This window comes from Littorina saxatilis, linkage group LG16, assembly GCF_037325665.1.
Source record: "Littorina saxatilis isolate snail1 linkage group LG16, US_GU_Lsax_2.0, whole genome shotgun sequence".
Lineage (NCBI taxonomy): Eukaryota > Metazoa > Mollusca > Gastropoda > Littorinimorpha > Littorinidae > Littorina > Littorina saxatilis.
Genome location: NC_090260.1, coordinates 7051069 through 7068662, shown reverse-complemented (window position 1 = coordinate 7068662; position 17594 = coordinate 7051069). Strand labels below are relative to the sequence as shown.

At 38.8% G+C, this 17594-nt stretch overlaps 1 protein-coding gene and 1 long non-coding RNA gene across 4 annotated transcripts in view; both read right to left on the bottom strand.

Moving 5' to 3' along the window:
• Positions 1-17594, bottom strand: part of LOC138950282 (cysteine-rich venom protein Mr30-like) — a 97300-nt gene that overhangs the window by 57911 nt on the left and 21795 nt on the right. The window lies entirely within an intron of this gene.
• On the bottom strand, positions 5776-7882 carry LOC138950280 (uncharacterized). Its single transcript, XR_011450587.1, has 2 exons — positions 6067-7882; positions 5776-5970 (listed from the first exon to the last, which is right to left on the bottom strand). It is a non-coding gene; the product is annotated as an uncharacterized lncRNA (long non-coding RNA).

The following is a 17594-nucleotide window of genomic DNA, read 5'->3' as shown; positions in this document are numbered from 1 at the left end:
TGACGAAATGTTTTAACGTAGAGGGGGAATCGAGACGAGGGTCGTGGTGTAGTGTGTGTGTGTGTGTGTGTGTGTGTGTCTGTCTGTGCGTGTGTGTGTGTGTGTAGAGCGATTCAGACTAAACTACTGGACCGATCTTTATGACATTTTACATGAGAGTTCCTGGGAATGATATCCCCGGACGTTTTTTCGTTTTTTTGATAAATGTCTTTGATGACGTCATATCCGGCTTTTTGTAAAAGTTGAGGCGGCACTGTCACACCCTTTTTTTCTCAATAAAATTGATTGAAATTTTGGCCAAGCAATCTTCGACGAAGGCCGGACTTCGGTATTGCATTTCAGCTTGGTGGCTTAAAAATTAATTAATGACTTTGGTCATTAAAAATCTGAAAATTGTAAAAAAAAATTTTTAATAAAACGATCCAAATTTACGTTCATTTTATTCTTCATCATTTCCTGATTCCAAAAACATATAAATATGTTATATTTGAATGAAAAACAATTAACAAGCTCTGAAAATTAAAAATATAAAAATTTAATCAATGAAATCAATTAAAAAACACTTTCATCGTATTCCTTGTCGGTTCCTGATTCCAAAAACATATAGATATGATATGTTTGGATTAAAAACACGCTCAGAAAGTTAAAACGAAGAGAGGTACAGTAAAGCGTGCTACGAAGCACAGCGCAACCGCTACCGCGCCAAACAGGCTCGTCACTTTCACTGCCTTTTGCACGAGCGGCGGACTACGTTCAGTTTCATTCTGTGAGTTCCACAGCTTGACTAAATGTAGTAATTTCGCCTTACGCGACTTGTTTCTTTTCTTTTCTTGCTCCTCTTACAGTATCACAGTAAATGATTGATTGAAATGTTCCCAAATAGATCCTAGTTACCTAAGAGGACGTTAATCCCCAAAGTCAGCCAGTCAGTCAGTCATTAAAGGCAAAAGCGAGGTAACGCACAACTGGGTCCGACCAGTAAAGCCGTCGCTGCCTGTGTGACAACCACCATAAAAATCTACCACAGCGGGAAACTTTCAAGTTAAGTATTTTCAACCATCATGTGCCCGCATTCAACTTTACAATCAAAGGATGTCTGTTGAGATAATCGAATGGATCAAAACTTTGAAACCTGCGCGCATATTCTAAGCCGACTAACACATAATTGTTAAGGACATCATAAAATGGTTCTCGGTGAAAACTTGACCGAGGGCCATTTTACGACGTCCTTGACTCGAGTGTGCGCTGCTTCCTGGGCAAGGTAAAGAACACCGAAAATACTTCAATGCCGTTCTCGAGCTACGCTGACTTTTACAAAGGGTACAGCTGACACGGCTTACGTAATCTGGTTTCCTGGTCATTTGTGTGAAAAATCTGTCCGACAAAGAAAACTGCCCAACGAATATAGATAACTCGGTCGAAAAAAATACTACCAGCAAAATATCTAACCCCCTCCCCCTCCCACCTCCGCCGAAGAAAGAGCACGGGATTCAATACATGATGATAGTTATTAAACACAAAGCAGTTGTAGCTAGGTTCCAGGCAATCACAAGATAGGAAAGCTTTCGAGTCATCGACAATCATTCGGAGGAGTGTTTTGGAACAAATGTTGGAGAAAAGGGTAAATGTCGGCTTCTTTTACAGACACTATCTAGTCTTATGTTTCTTATTTGTTTGACCCTCTTAGGATTATAGAGTTTTATGCACTGCCTTTTATAGTTAACTAAACTTTTGTATTTGAATTAGCCCATTGCAGTTGGTGTAGGCCTTAAGCTTATTTAAATCGCTTGTCCAGTATTTAATTTAGTTCTCAATTTTTGTATGAACTCAAATGTTTAGTGTTCTTAGTATGTCTTGCTAAACTAAGTTCTATTTAATCAGAGTATGTTTGCGTGTGCTTATACTTAGTGATATTGTAAAGCGCATAGTGCTTTTCGTTATGCGCTGTAGAAATCTCCTTAATAAATAAATAAATAAATAAATAAATAAATAAACATTGAAAACTGTGTAAAATGGTCGAACTGAAGTTTTTGCACAACAAATATGACCATAACAATTATTTCTTAAACTTAAAGTACTGGACAAATAATTAACCCCTTCGTTGTGAAGTTACACACGCGCAATGTCGAGACAAATTCATCAAAGACATGAACGCAATCATCCATGGAAAACGCGCTGATCATGCCTGTAAGGGCTGTTTTAAAGTCACTGAATGTCTAATGTTGATTGAGGTACACCATGTATGGTAACACTTATCTCCCAATACCCCCTCGGACAGTTCTAGAACCCCTTGCAATGCTTAAAAGATAAACTCCATTTCCTCACTTCATTTTGGCAGTTCAAAACTGTCAAAAACATGATTTCACATTTTGGTCATGCTCGCAATAGTTATCTCCAATCGATGCTTCATAATATTCTGCATGTTTTAGTTCTGCAGTTGCTCATACATCTTTTTATAGACATCTGAAGACGTGTGCTGCTCACATACAGATCAGCATAAATCCATTTACTACTTAGATTGTTTAGTGTCTATATGTTATTTGCTTGTCTGTCTGTCTTGTGCGTACTCCTTCTCAAACATAAACAAACTCGGACATATTCAAAGATAGTCTACATAATTATGATCCAGAGACAGCCAGCATGCCTCTTTCTTGTTCTCCGACAAAAGAAAACTTCCTTGTGGCCTATTGTGTGTTTTCGCCGGTAGGTGTCAATTGGCAGGCCAGGCACTTAATCACGCTTGACTCCCCTCCGCTTAAGCGGCAATCGTTTAGCAAGCCCCGGTGTCTGCTTCAAGAAAACCCTTCACACCAAGATTAGTGAGGGAACATCGAATAGTGACATTTTTCGATGTGATTTTCGATTTCATAAACAACAATTTTGAAAAATGATATAAAAGAGATAAATATTTTGCAAATACCGTATCTGGGTGGTCTAAATCAGGTTTCTTGTCAAACGTAAAATGCAGTATAGAAAAAACCCGTTGTGTTGGAATTTAAGACTAAATCAATTTGGGTCTACTTGTAGAAACAGTGTAATAAATGTTCAACAAATGCTGAAAGAAACAATTGGCAGCACCCTTGAAACGCTTGGCATGTATATTAAATGTTGAATGTATATTGGTTAAGAACAAAAGTAAGGCAATTTCGTTACTTTTGATTTGGACCCCTACCTCAATAGTTCTTTGAATGTTCGCCTTCTTTTATATTTACGGTACCGAGAAGCCTTCAACAGATGTATACATGTATAACTAATTCAATAAGTTTTTCGAAGCATCCTATTCTAAACTCTTACGTTAAATGTCTGACCTTTTTGTTTTTGTTTTTATTTGTTTCTGTTGGGTTTCAAACAACATTCTGTGAGATAACCTTTAAGGTCATCGCCGTAACAAGAACACTGTTCTTCCTTTTTAGGCTTTTATAGTCCATACAATATTTGCTGGCTTACACCCGTCAATTTTACGTGTATCAGTTCATGAAATATTTGCCGGCTTTTACCCATCTATGTTATCTTTCCCCGGTCAAGGCAATATCTTGAAATGATTGTTGAAACTTCAGAGAACCCTTTGCTTAAAGTTCCAAAGATTGTTTTTGTTTTGGAGCTTTCCATTCTTTTCGATCATGAACAAGGAAATAGCTGAATGAGTATGACGCATTCTCTAAAACTGTCCTGGGGTACAGAACGGATGTGATCACACACTTATCGCTCGTTTGAGTAATTCTTTAATCACACAAGAAGCTTTTGTGGTGTTTTGTTTTCTTGAAATAGTGACACGTTACCTGGCACACTTAAGCAGGTTTCATGCCCCCCCCCCCCTCCCTACCCATTGGGAATACAGACCACTTGAACAAATCTGAGTGTGTGGAGTTACGCCCTGGAGTCATACTCGCCGGAGGAAAAAGGGTGAGTTCTTGGCTTTGTGGCGCCAATAACAAGTCATTGATGACGAATTGAGTCATCTGTCAGTAAAACGTAAAAACGGAGGAAGGTCTCTTATTCATATTTGCTTCTTTGGCTACCATAACTGTCTCGTTTTATGCCTTTTTTTTTCTTCCAAGTATATACAACTATTGCAACAACAATAAAGAGCTAACGGGCAAGTGATATTTAATTTAGAAATGAAATACTCTTTAATTTAAAGCAAAAGCACAACGAACAAGATGTTTTAATTTATTTCGCTCCAAGTCAAAATTTAAGCAAAACATCTAAATAGTTTTAAATGCGCATTTAGTCCGCTGTCGCACAGAGGAATGTAGGATTACCAAAACCGGCAAAATCAAAACTGGGCAAAACTTGATTTAAAAGAACGCCCCCCCCCCCCCCCCACCCTGTAGAATTTGCACTGCTAGATGCGTTGGCGGCATCCCATCCTGCCTCTCCCAACTTGCCGTATCCCAGTCTGCCTTACCCAATTTGCCGCATCCCAGCCTGCTGCTTTGTGTGAGTTAGTGCGTGTGTATTTGTGTTTGTGAGGCAGGGAAAGAGAGAGAGAGAGAGAGAGAGAGAGAGAGAGAGAGAGAGAGAGAGAGAGAAAGAGAGAGATAGAGAGAGAGAGAGAAAAGAGAAAGAAAGACAGAGAGAGGGGGGAGAGAGAGGGGGAGAGAGAGAGAGAGAGAGAGAGAGAGAGAGAGAGAGAGAGAGAGAAGGGGAGAGAGATAGAGGGGGAGAGAGAGAGAGGGGGAGAGAGAGAGAAAGAGAGAGAGAGAAAGAGAGAGAGAAAAAGAGAGAGAGAGACACACACACACACACATACAGAGAGAGAGAGAGAGAGAGAGAGATGTCAACAAAATCAAGGAAAAGAAAAGCCTAACAAAGAATTTCAAGTGGCAGCCCAACTTTTCGACCTGTTGCCAGGCCTTCCTCAGCGGCGTTTAATTCTGCGAGACGCCAATTCATGCATCAAGTACTAAGCAACACAATACCATAGTTAATTCTGTTACGAAACACAAAGCAAATATTTCAAAGATAAAATCTACAAGACTTGACTAAAATTAATGTAAAAAATCAACAACAAGAAGAAACAGAGGCGAAAACAGTATTTGACTTTCAATGTTTTTGCAGAGAACTTGTTTACGGCAATAGTGGAAACTAACATGTTTTATGAACGTGTTTATGTTTTGCAATCTTGTTTTCTGATTTATCCATCTATATATTTATTTACCTATTTTCACTTTACTTATTTAGTTCCGATCAAATGATCCGCTGCAAGAGCAGTTTGTAAATAAAATCAGCGATACAAAATGCCTCCGTTTCACTTAGATGGCGTATGGAAATAATTAATAACCTTATTTTATGATGGGTGACCTCATTGCAAATTGCTGACATTTAAAAAACGATATCAAAAATAGAGTTACTAGACGGAGCCCTTCGGGGCGTTTAGTCATGCTTGAGACGTATATTCACATGTTTTGATAGAGTATGTCCTTATCTGCGACCAAAAGACAAATTGTTGCTTCAACAGTGCTTTGAGCGGATCATTAAGTATTGCACTTTCGCGTCTAATAACGTACGGTGTCTAAGATTAAATACGGCGAAGTGGTCTGAGCCTACAATGTTTAAATGTTTTATTGCATAACTTCTAAAAACTAGTTCCATGGTCTCATCCCTCCCCCCATCTACCCCCCCCCCCTCATCCCCTATTTTTAAAAAAAAATCTGTTTATATTTAGTCAAGTTTTGACTAAATATTTTAACATCGAGGGGGAATCGAAACGAGGGTCGTGGTGTATGTGCGTGCGTGTGTGCGTGTGTGTGCGTGTAACTCATAACTCATAACTCATAACTCATAACATTTTATTGATCCAACAAAGGAAATTAAATTAGTCATCAGCACATATAGGTCATTAATTAATAACTATAAAAGAATAAAAGAAGAAAATTCATAAAACCCATGATATAAAAATACCCTTTTTTCTTGCACACCTGACACACCGACACACCAATACACATGCATACATGCCTACATACATACCTACATACATACATACATACATACATACATACATACATACATACATACATACATACATACATACATACATACATACATACATACATACATACATACATACATACATACATACATACATACATACATACATACATACATACATACATTCCATGTTAAAGTGTAGTTAAGAACATCACAGTAATTATATCATTGTTTGGATTAACAGATAAGTTTTTATGTAAATGATGATAACAATCCATAATTAACGCTATTGCACTACCAAAGAAGAGACCAACCAAACACATAAAAACCAATAACAGTAATCATCATCAGTTATCACAGGTATCACAGTAGATTAGCCATCAGGTAGTTAGACTCAATTGGGCAAATATAGTGTCAACACCATCACAACAAAGCTAGAGCTCATTTTCACAGCACTAGTTATGATCAAAGGTCAAACAGTCATCAAATCATATTAAATCTATCACTAAGAGGTACATTTAAAAGGCATCACTGATAGTCTGTGGCCAGGACGATGGCTCGGTTGCTGTTAAAATATCTCACAGCTGCAGGAAGAAAAGAACGCCGAAAACGCTCCGTTCGACACCTAGGCATGAGAAACCGAGCGTTCCGTGTGATGCGGAGATCCATCAGTGCGTCGTGGAGGGGATGCCCTGGGTCGAACAGAATAGCTCTGGACTTACTGGCAAGCCTTCTTTCGACAAGGACTTCAAGGGTGTCAAGGCTCTGGCCTACAGTAGAACTCGCTTTCTTTATCAGCCTGTTCAGCCTGCCAGTGTCCCTTGCAGTGGCATTCCCTCCCCAACACACTGATGCAAACACCATCACACTGCACACCATACTCTGATAAAACATGTACAGCATCTTGTTACACACATGGAATGATCTCAGCTTGCGCAGGAAAAACAATCTTGACTGCGTCTTCTTAAAAACAGCATCAACATGATTAAACCAGCTTAGCTTGTTATCTAGAACTACACCTAAATACTTGTACTCGCTGACTATCTCAATCGCATCACCTTTGATGACAGATGTGTGTGTGTGTGTGTGTGTGTAGAGCGATTCAGACTAAACTACTGGACCGATCTTTATGAAATTTGACATGAGAGTTCCTGGGTATGAAATCCCCGAACGTTTTTTTGATTTTTTTGGTAAATGTCTTTGATGACGTCATATCCGGCTTTTCGTGAAAGTTGAGGCGGCACTGTCACGCCCTCATTTTTCAACCAAATTGGTTGAAATTTTGGTAAAGTACTCTTCGACGAAGCCCGGGGTTCGGTATTGCATTTCAGCTTGGTGGCTTAAAAATTAATTAATGACTTTGGTCATTAAAAATCTGAAAATTGTAAAAAAAAATAAAAATTTATAAAACGATCCAAATTTACGTTTATCTTATTTTCCATCATTTGCTGATTCCACAAACATATAAATATGTTATATTCGGATTAAAAACAAGCTCTGAAAATTAAATATATAAAAATTATTATCAACATTTTTTTTTCGAAATCAATTTAAAAACACTTTCATCTTATTCCTTGTCGGTTCCTGATTCCAAAAATATATAGATATGATATGTTTGGATTAAAAACACGCTCAGAAAGTTAAAACGAAGAGAGGTACAGAAAAGCGTGCTAACCTTCTCAGCGCAACGAATACCCCGCTCTTCTTGTCAATTCCACGGGCACTGCCTTTGCCACGGGCGGTGGAGTGACGATGCTACGAGTATACGGTCTTGCTGCGTTGCGTTGCGTTCAGTTTCATTCTGTGAGTTCGACAGCTACTTGACTAAATATTGTATTTTCGCCTTACGCGACTTGTTATATTTAGTCAAGTTTTGACTAAATATTTTAACATCGAGGGGGAATCGAAACGAGGGTCGTGGTGTATGTGTGTGTGTGTGTGTGTGTGTGTGTGTGTGTGTGTGTGTGTGTAGAGCGATTAAAAATCTGAAAATTGTAAAAAATAAATAAAAATTTATAAAACGATCCAAATTTACGTTTATCTTATTCTCCATCATTTGCTGATTCCAAAAACATATAAATATGTTATATTTGGATTAAAAACAAGCTCTGAAAATTAAATATATAAAAATTATTATCAAAATTAAATTGTCCAAATCAATTTAAAAACACTTTCCTCTTATTCCTTGTCGGTTCCTGATTCCAAAAACATATAGATATGATATGTTTGGATTAAAAACACGCTCAGAAAGTTAAAACAAAGAGAGGTACAGAAAAGCGTGCTATCCTTCTTAGCGCAACTACTACCCCGCTCTTCTTGTCAATTTCACTGCCTTTGCCACAAGCGGTGGACTGACGATGCTACGAGTATACGGTCTTGCTGAAAAATTGCATTGCGTTCGGTTTGGTTTAAACAAAACTTTATTCAATTTTAATCATGACAAGAACAATGCATGGATGATTACATACTCAAGCATATAATGCTTATTTTAAGCAATCATAGTAATTACAAAACAAAGGTTAGCATGATGGCGGAATAAGTACATTAGCTCATTTCAGGAAACGAAAAACAAAACAAAAGACAAAACAGATACACAAACAAGCAGAAAATGGGAAGGGGTTGGTGATACAGGAGGTGGGGAAAGGGCAGCTAGCTAGTAGCTAGCTTAAGGGAAAAAGAAGAAGAAGAAGAAGAAGACTTGGAGCGCCAATATTTGAGGGGATTTTTTCAATTGTAATAAGTGCACATAAGACACTCGCACAAAGTTAATGCGTATTGTGATCAGAGGAAAAGTCACTACATTGCGCATAAATCGAGACATAATTGATAAGTCGGAAAACAACAAAAGAACATGAGAGAGGTTATGGGGAAAAATTTGTCAGGCAGCATGTCGCATGACAGTGTCTAATAAATGTAATGAGTGAAGTATAGAGGCTCATTTACGGAACCTGCCCGTCTGTCTAATATAGTCCTGTACAGTTATGAATATGGTCTGGTTGACATTTCGTGAATATTGCGGGATGCCTTTCAATAATATTTCGATATACTTATAATCATTTGTCAAATTATCAATGGACAATAATCTTATATCTCTATACAAGGGACAATGCAATAAGTAATGTTCAGCAGTCTCGCTGGGATAACCACACTCGCATTGAGAGCAATCCTTAAGGTGCCGCTTACATAAATCAAAATTCAAATCACTCATACCAATACGCAATCTGCAATGATGTACTTGTTCAAATCTTTCTCCAAAATAATAATGGCATGGTACTTTAAAATCAGCACTTGACAAATAATTTTTGAACTCACTCAAGGAGGTGGTCATTTTAACGTTATCTGGTAAGGTGTTCCATAGTACAGTCGTTTTGGGGATAAAAGAGTTGCGAAATAATTCGGTTCTATGAGGAGGCACATATCTTTCTAATGGTCTTCGTCTATGATACGGATTAATGTCAACTACAAGAGGGGGCAATACATTTACGAAGTACTGGGGGCATTTGTTATGTATCATCTTATGAAAAACAATTAATTTATGTCTTTTCCTTCGTTCTTCAAGGCTACATAGCCCACATTCCTCATACAGCTTTGCATGGCTAGTGCCCTTAACTCCACCTATTATAATTCGTAGGGCTTCTAAGTGTAATGTTTCTAATGCATCTGCCATTATCTTAGTGCAATTATCCCAAACAACATCTGCATAGTCGAAATGGGGTAAAATAAAAGACTTGTACATTATTTCCAAACTTTTTCGACTTAATCTATATTTATAAAATCGTAAACAATTAATCAGTAAATTCGCTTTTTTAACTATGCTTTGGATGTGGGCATCCCACTTGCAGGTGCTCTGTAAAATCACTCCAAGGTGTTTGTGTTGATCTACTTTTTCTAAAAAGACATTGTTGAAAAACAAGGGTTGAGGGGGGATTAAATCACGTTGAATATTTAACAATTCAGTCTTAGTCTCGTTAAATTTAACTTTCCATTTATTGGCCCATGCACTAATTTTATCAAGATCTTGATTTAATATTATTGGTTCGTCTGTCTACATCTTCTAATGCAAGATACATGCTTGTGTCGTCAGCAAACAACTTAATTCCGGATTCAATATTCTTTACAATATCATTAATATAAACCAGAAATAAGAGCGGGCCTAGCACGGATCCTTGTGGAACACCGGCAGGAATCTTTTTAACATTAGACTGTGTTCCCTTAATTACAACAACTTGCTTGCGGTCTGTTAAATAATCACAGAACCATAATAATAACCGACCTCTAATGCCCACTGCTTCTAACTTGGCCAAAAGGCCCTTGTGCCACACTCTATCGAACGCTTTCGACACATCAAAAAATACAGCTTGGGTCGTAATGCCTCTGTCATGACAGGAACAAAATTCATTGTAAATCGAAATCAATTGGAATACACATGAATCATCTGGCAAAAAACCAGACTGCTGTGGAATGAGTATGTGATTTGCCTTTAAAAAATCAAAAACATGTACATAAACACATCTTTCTAACACCTTACCAACACAACTCAGTAATGATATAGGACGGTAATTATTACACAATTCTGCTGGACCTTTTTTATATACTGGAGTAACATGGGCTAGTTTCCACGAGGCAGGAAATTTTCCTTCAACTAAACTTCTATTAAATATTTTTAAAAGGGGTTCTGATACAACATCCACAGAAGCAATTAATAATCGGTTATGTATTAAATCGGGACCTGCAGCTTTCGTCTTCTTCAAATTTATAATAACATCTTTTACTTCATTAACTGACAAGACTAAATTATTCATAAAACAATCAGAAATTTGGATTTCGGGAGGTTCATCGTCTGGATTCTCAATGGACGAATTCTGAATAAACTGATCATTAAAAATATTAGCTTTATCGTGGTCTAAATAATGTATTTGACCTTCTGAGTGGATTGGTGGAAGTTCCTCAGTTTTCATACCCTTCTTATTCATAAAGGATTTAACTAATTTCCACCATTGTTTAGTTCCGAATTTTGAAGGGTCTGAGATCTTTGTATCCAAATTGGAATAATACTCAATAAAGTAGATGTGTACTGCCGGGCAGTACATACCCCAAGCGAAGTTGTCCATCTGTGTGTACATGATTCTCTCTCTCTCTCTCTCTCTCTCTCTCTCTCTCTCTCTCTCTCTCTCTCTCTCTCTCTCTCTCTCTCTCTCTCTCTCTCTCTCTCTCTCTCTCTCTCTCTGTCTTAAAATGTGTCATCGATGACGTGTTTTCATACTTGCTAATGCGGCAGGCTAATCATGACGTCAACTTGAAACTTCTTGAAGTCTCTCAGAAAGGGACATGAAAACCATGTGGGGGTTACTGGTTTGGGCTGAAAAAAAACCCAACTCCACCTAAAATTCAAGCGCCTATGGGGCTGAATTATGCAGCATAAATTGTGAAACATCAGGATATCTCACACTTTCAATTCTGCCATCATGTCAAATCTGACAACAAACCTACCCACAAAATGTCATAAATATCGGTGTAGAATTGAGACTTAACGGGTTTTAACTGCCAAAAATAAGTTTTTTTGACTGGAATAGTTTGTCTTGAAATTCAGTTTGGGACAACGGACCCACCCACTAAATTTCATAAAGATAGGTGAAAATTTAAATGTAACGGTTTTTAACTGCCAAAATTATGTTTTTCTTCTGGAAAAGTATGGAGTGAAAATCAGTTGGGGACAACGAACCTACCCACAAAATTTCATAAATATCGATGAAGAATTGAGATTTAACGGTTTTTAACTGCCAAAAATAAGGTTTTTTGTCTGGAAAAGTATGTCTTAAAATTCAGTTTGGGACAACGGACCCACCCACTAAATTTCATAAAGATAGGTGAAGAATTGAAATTTAACGTTTTTTAACTGCCAAAATTATGTCTTTCTTCTGGAAAAGTATAGAGTGAAAATCAGTTGGGGACAACGAACCTACCCACAAAATTTCATAAATATCGGTGAAGAATTGAAATTTAACGGTTTTTAACTGCCAAAATTATGTTTTTCTTCTGGAAAAGTATGGAGTGAAAATAAGTTGGGGACAACAAACCTACCTTTAAAATTTCATAAGAATCAGTGAAGAAATAGGATTTAACGATTTTTTAACGGCCTTTAAATCATTGGTGATGTCATCATAACCCAGTCGTTGTAGTTGTCGTCGTAGTTGTTGGTGTTGTTGTTGTCATGTTCGTTGTCGTGATTGTTGTTGTTCTCGTGTTGTTGTTGTTGTTGTTGTTGTTGTTGTTGTTGTTGTTGTTGTTGTTGTTGTTGTCGTCGTCGTCGTCGATGTCATTTGTTGTTGTTGTTGTTGTTATCGTCGTCGTCGTCGTCATCGTCGTCGTTGTCAGAGGTTATTTCTAAAGATTTCATTGATAGTCTTTGTTCTCGTCACCAAGACTTGCTAAGAACAAGCTTGGAACAGCAAGAGTTCCAAGAACAAGATTAGAACAACTCATTACATCATTACCAGTACGTCATTTGTATTTAGAACACACTTTAGAAAAAAACTCTTCAGCTACAAACCAGTCACCCTCACATGTCCGAGGTGTTTGTCTAAACCACTTACTGAAATGTTTTGAGGTTTAATGACCATACACATGTTGAACCGGTGAGTGTCTTCCGCTGCTTAATTCGCAAATAACTATTTTATTAAAGTCCGCTTGAAACGCTCAAAGATGAAATTCCATGTTAAAAAGTGACAAAAGTTTCACATTTTCCCGTTGTAACAGCTTCCGATGATATTATATGAAAATTCTGATCCTCTGAGAGGATTCCCCGAAACAAAATCAGTTTGTACGCCTAATTTTAATAGAATTGTCCAAACAGTGTCGCTAATATTGTGCTAAAAGATGAATTCTAGAACAATGTCCAGACAGACACCACTTGGCAAAAAAATTTTCAGTGCTGGGAGATGAAAAAAAAACCTACCTCGCTACGCGCGGGCTTCGCCCGCGCTCCGCTTGGATAATTCTTTCTCTTTTCTTTTGTGTCAATGAATTACGTGTCTGTCGATACAACAACCAATCTTCGGGTAAATCGGTTAATCTCGCTTTAGTGTGTATCTGATCGCGTGCATCAATTAAATCTAAGATGTCAGATGTTACCCACTCCTTGTCCTCCGATCGAACTGTTACAGTCTTAACCGGCATATTCTCTTTGGCAATGCTCATGAAAATCCGAGTAAAATCTTGGACATTTTCATCAAGACATTTATCAATAAAGACAGCAGACCAATCAACTTGGGAAAGTGATCCACAAAAACTTTCAATATTCATCTTATCATAATTATAAATGGTTCTTTTAAATGAGCGATTAGGAATAACTACAGTGTTTAATACTGCACATGGTACACTGTGGTCACTACACACAGGAGGAAAAACATCTACGCGCTGTATCATTTGCGGGGTTTGGGTTATTATTAAATCTAGGCAGGTACTACTTGTCTCCGTGACACGTGTTGGCAGGGTTACAAGTTGGGTAAGTTGATATAAGTTCAATAAGTTCAGGAGATGCTGGGAGGGGTTACTACCAAAATCGGAGTTAAAGTCTCCAAGGACGATAAATTTGACAAACTGGTTATTTACTCGACGAATGCTTTCGTCAACTAAGTCCCAATATTGGACCTTCGCATCAGGTGGTCGATAAAAAGAACCCACTAAAAGTCTATCTTTATGAAACTTAATTTCAGTCCAGACTGCTTCAAGTCCTGGCACGTGCAGGTCTGGACGTGGCTTACAAAACAAATATGTTTTAACATAAATGGCTACTCCCCCATGTGGGTCGTTTGGTCTGTCTAGTCTTATTGGAGGTTGAAAATTTGGGATCAGTAGTGAGGAACTGTCGTCTGTATGGGATAACCAAGTCTCAGATATGGTTAAAACGTCATGCTTTTGGACTTCAGGATGCAATAGATCAATTTTATTTTTAATACTGCGAGCGTTAATATGGACAATGGACACTTGTTGTGGGGGACCTGGGTTTTTTTCAACATCTCCAGATAAATACAGGCGTTTCTGGGCAAACAGGCCGGAGGTGTATTCAAGGCGTGCAGAACAAAAACAAGTACATTCTTCACTGTAAAAACAGCTAACATTTTGCATCCAACGCGTCGGACTACCATCAATCTTACTCCTTGCAAATAAAAACACGAACAAGGCAAGTGTGACACGGCTCGGACATCTTAGGCACATCAAAATAAAAAATGGTAAAAGGGAAGATTCGCACAAAAACTCTAACTTAAGGCCTAGAGCTACTGCCTTTACATGGAAGCAACCAATTCTAGCTCTATAAAGGATTAAATTAAGTGACATTTTCCAGCAACATCAGAAACAGTGTCGTGACGAGGAGAGTGCATTGCATGTTATCAACTGTGACTCTGGCGCTTAGTCTACATGGGAGATGGAAGCAAGAAGAAGGGAAAAGTTTGCATAGGGGTTTAAAAATACGAACAGAAGAAGCTGGACAGTTTATGTACAGACAAAAGAAGACGGGGTTGTCGTGCATTTGGGCTATAGCCGATGAGGCTCTCCATTTCATAAAAGAGTATGCATACAAGCAGTTCATAAACTAACAGGCAAAACGTACAGTCCAACTCAAGAGTAAACTCCAGCATATATGTGGGACTAGATTAGGATTGGAAACACTCTATTGGACCAAGTGATTAACCTTTCAATCCATGAAAACAGGCACAAGACAAAAGCAAACGCAAATACATCAGCTAAACAACCGTGCAAATATAATCGACAAACAACAAAATAGTTCTTCAGTTAGTGATCTTACTAATCAAAGAGCATCTAAATCCAGTAGCTACGCGACAAACAACTTTATAAATACTCCAACTATTTCAAATAATTACAGTCTATATGATCGGTTAATGAGACAGATAAAAAACCGGACACTCATAAACAGTATTTTCTGGGGTGCATGACTGGACGCCACTATAGGTGCGGCAGCACTCAGTGTACCCACTATATCAGACACTGTGACAGTGCACGGGGAAATAGACTGAGGTTGTCAACAAGCGCGAGAGCTGCAAGAAAGGGTTACATAATCAACACGACCAGATGACAGTCTGATAAGCGATCAGCTAGACGACCAAGATGATTAACGCAGTCATCTAAAGAGTCAGTTGGGGGGTAATCATCAAAGTGATCATACAACTTGTCGAACGAATACTGGAATAGAAAACTATGCAGTCAATCAGATAAGACATCAGGTTTGTTTGTTTGTATTCTTGTTTGTTTTTTACCTCGACAAACGCTGGTCCGGGATATGTGTTGATCTACAAGTATCCAACAGATTAAATGAATAATAGGAAATAACCAAGAAGCACGCAAGTTGATAATATTTAGGAACATGAGACTTCAAGCAGGACAAGTGCGTAACACAGTTTTGCCGGGTGCACATTTATTCAGGTGCAGCAGCACTTAATATACCTAGTGTACCCACTGTAAAAATCACTAAGTGCACGTGGAAACAAGTGGCCAGTCCACTAGCACAAGAGTTATAGGAAGGTGAAGCACAGGCACCTCATAGCGATTGGATCGAACACTAAACACTGAAAGGGGACAGCTCGCTCAAGCGTGTGAAGCGGTAGATTTTGTCTCTATGTTTGATAAATACGAGGCCGTCACGGACCCACGTGTCCTGGATCTTCTCGTCTCGCTTAAGCTGCCTGGCCTTGGCCGCGACAGAGGCCCTGCTGGCGGTGAGATCATCATTGATGAAGACCCGTGGAGAAGCTGAAGGCAGGCGAGGCCAGCCTTGGTCGCCCAGAGTCTTAGTGACGTCAGTTTTGTTCAGTCCTTTTCGCGCCTTCTTCAGGCTCTGCTTGGCTCTGTTGGTGTTGCATTTGACGATGATTGAGCGAGGTCGTTGATTCGGCCCCTCTGTTGGTTTGCCTACACGGTGGCTCCTGTCAATGTCACTTACGGTAAGTTGCACACCCACACTTTCTGCAAGTTTGATGACAATGTTGTCGGTATTTTCATTGAGCCGCTCCGGCACAGGGCCAATGCGGACGGAGTTGCAACGAGTGTATTGTTCGAGGTTGTCAAGCTTGTCGTGTAGCTCTTTTATCTCGCCGTCTTTCTTCGCGACAGTTTGTTTAAGGGACAAGATTTCCCCTTTTAGCTGGTCCACTACATGAGCACCCACGGTTCGCGCGATCATGTCCACCACCGACGGCTCAGCCAGAACATCACGAAGTTGCTGCTTCGTCGAGGGGGTTTGAGTGGGTTAGAGCTCGTTGGCGATTTCGGGTTAGCTACTGCTGCTTGTGGGCTGTTGCCTTTGTTTACAGAATCGATCATGGTGCTTGACAAAATCTCTGCGCTTATGATCGTAGCTTCAGGATCAGACTCGGATACAATGCTATCATCGGCTGAGACGCACTGCCTCTTCCAGGTTTCGTCAATGTCCGATAAAGGAGACGTTGGGGGACGCTTGGTCCCGTCGCGCGACATGGGGAATTACGAAAAGGAATTATAGCTGTCAGGCGCCTGTAGTTTGCGTTCAGTTTCATTCTGTGAGTTCGACAGCTACTTGACTAAATATTGTATTTTCGCCTTACGCGACTTGTTTTTTTATATTTAGTCAAGTTTTGACTAAATATTTTAACACCGAGGGGGAATCGAAACGAGGGTATGGTGTATGTGCGTGTGTCTGTGTATGTGTGTGTGTAGAGCGATTCAGACTAAACTACTGGACCGATCTTTATGAAATTTGACATGAGAGTTCCTGGGTATGAAATCCCCGAACGTTTTTTTCTTTTTTTTGATAAATGTCTTTGATGACGTCATATCCGGCTTTTCGTGAAAGTTGAGGCGGCACTGTCACGCCCTCATTTTTCAACCAAATTGGTTGAAATTTTGGTAAAGTACTCTTCGACGAAGCCCGGGGTTCGGTATTGCATTTCAGCTTGGTGGCTTAAAAATTAATTAATGACTTTGGTCATTAAAAATCTGAAAATTGTAAAAAAAAATAAAAATTTATAAAACGATCAAAATTTACGTTTATCTTATTTTTCATCATTTGCTGATTCCAAAAACATATAAATATGTTATATTCGGATTAAAAACAAGCTCTGAAAATTAAATATATAAAAATTATTATCAAATTTTTTTTTTCGAAATCAATTTAAAAACACTTTCATCTTATTTCTTGTCGGTTCCTGATTCCAAAAATATATAGATATGATATGTTTGGATTAAAAACACGCTCAGAAAGTTAAAACGAAGAGAGGTACAGAAAAGCGTGCTATGCAGCATAGCGTAACCACTACCCCGCTCTTCTTGTCAATTTCACTGCCTATGCCGTGAGCGGTGGACCACGAGTATACGGTCTTGCTGCGTTGCATTGCGTTCAGTTTCATTCTGTGAGTTCGACAGCTACTTGACTAAATATTGTATTTTCGCCTTACGCGACTTGTTTCTGTATTGCTGCGGTTCGCCAATTGAAAAACTCAGCGTGACACCTGCAGCGTACAGGCAGGGTTGGTAAGCCATGCATTGTGCAGACGCTATAGATCATGTGTTTATTGCTCTGGGATGACAGTCACTGTGCTAAGTGCGACAGAAAAACCCATTAGCCAAACAGACAGCGGGATTACAGGGTCTTCGTACAATGTCGTTTGGGT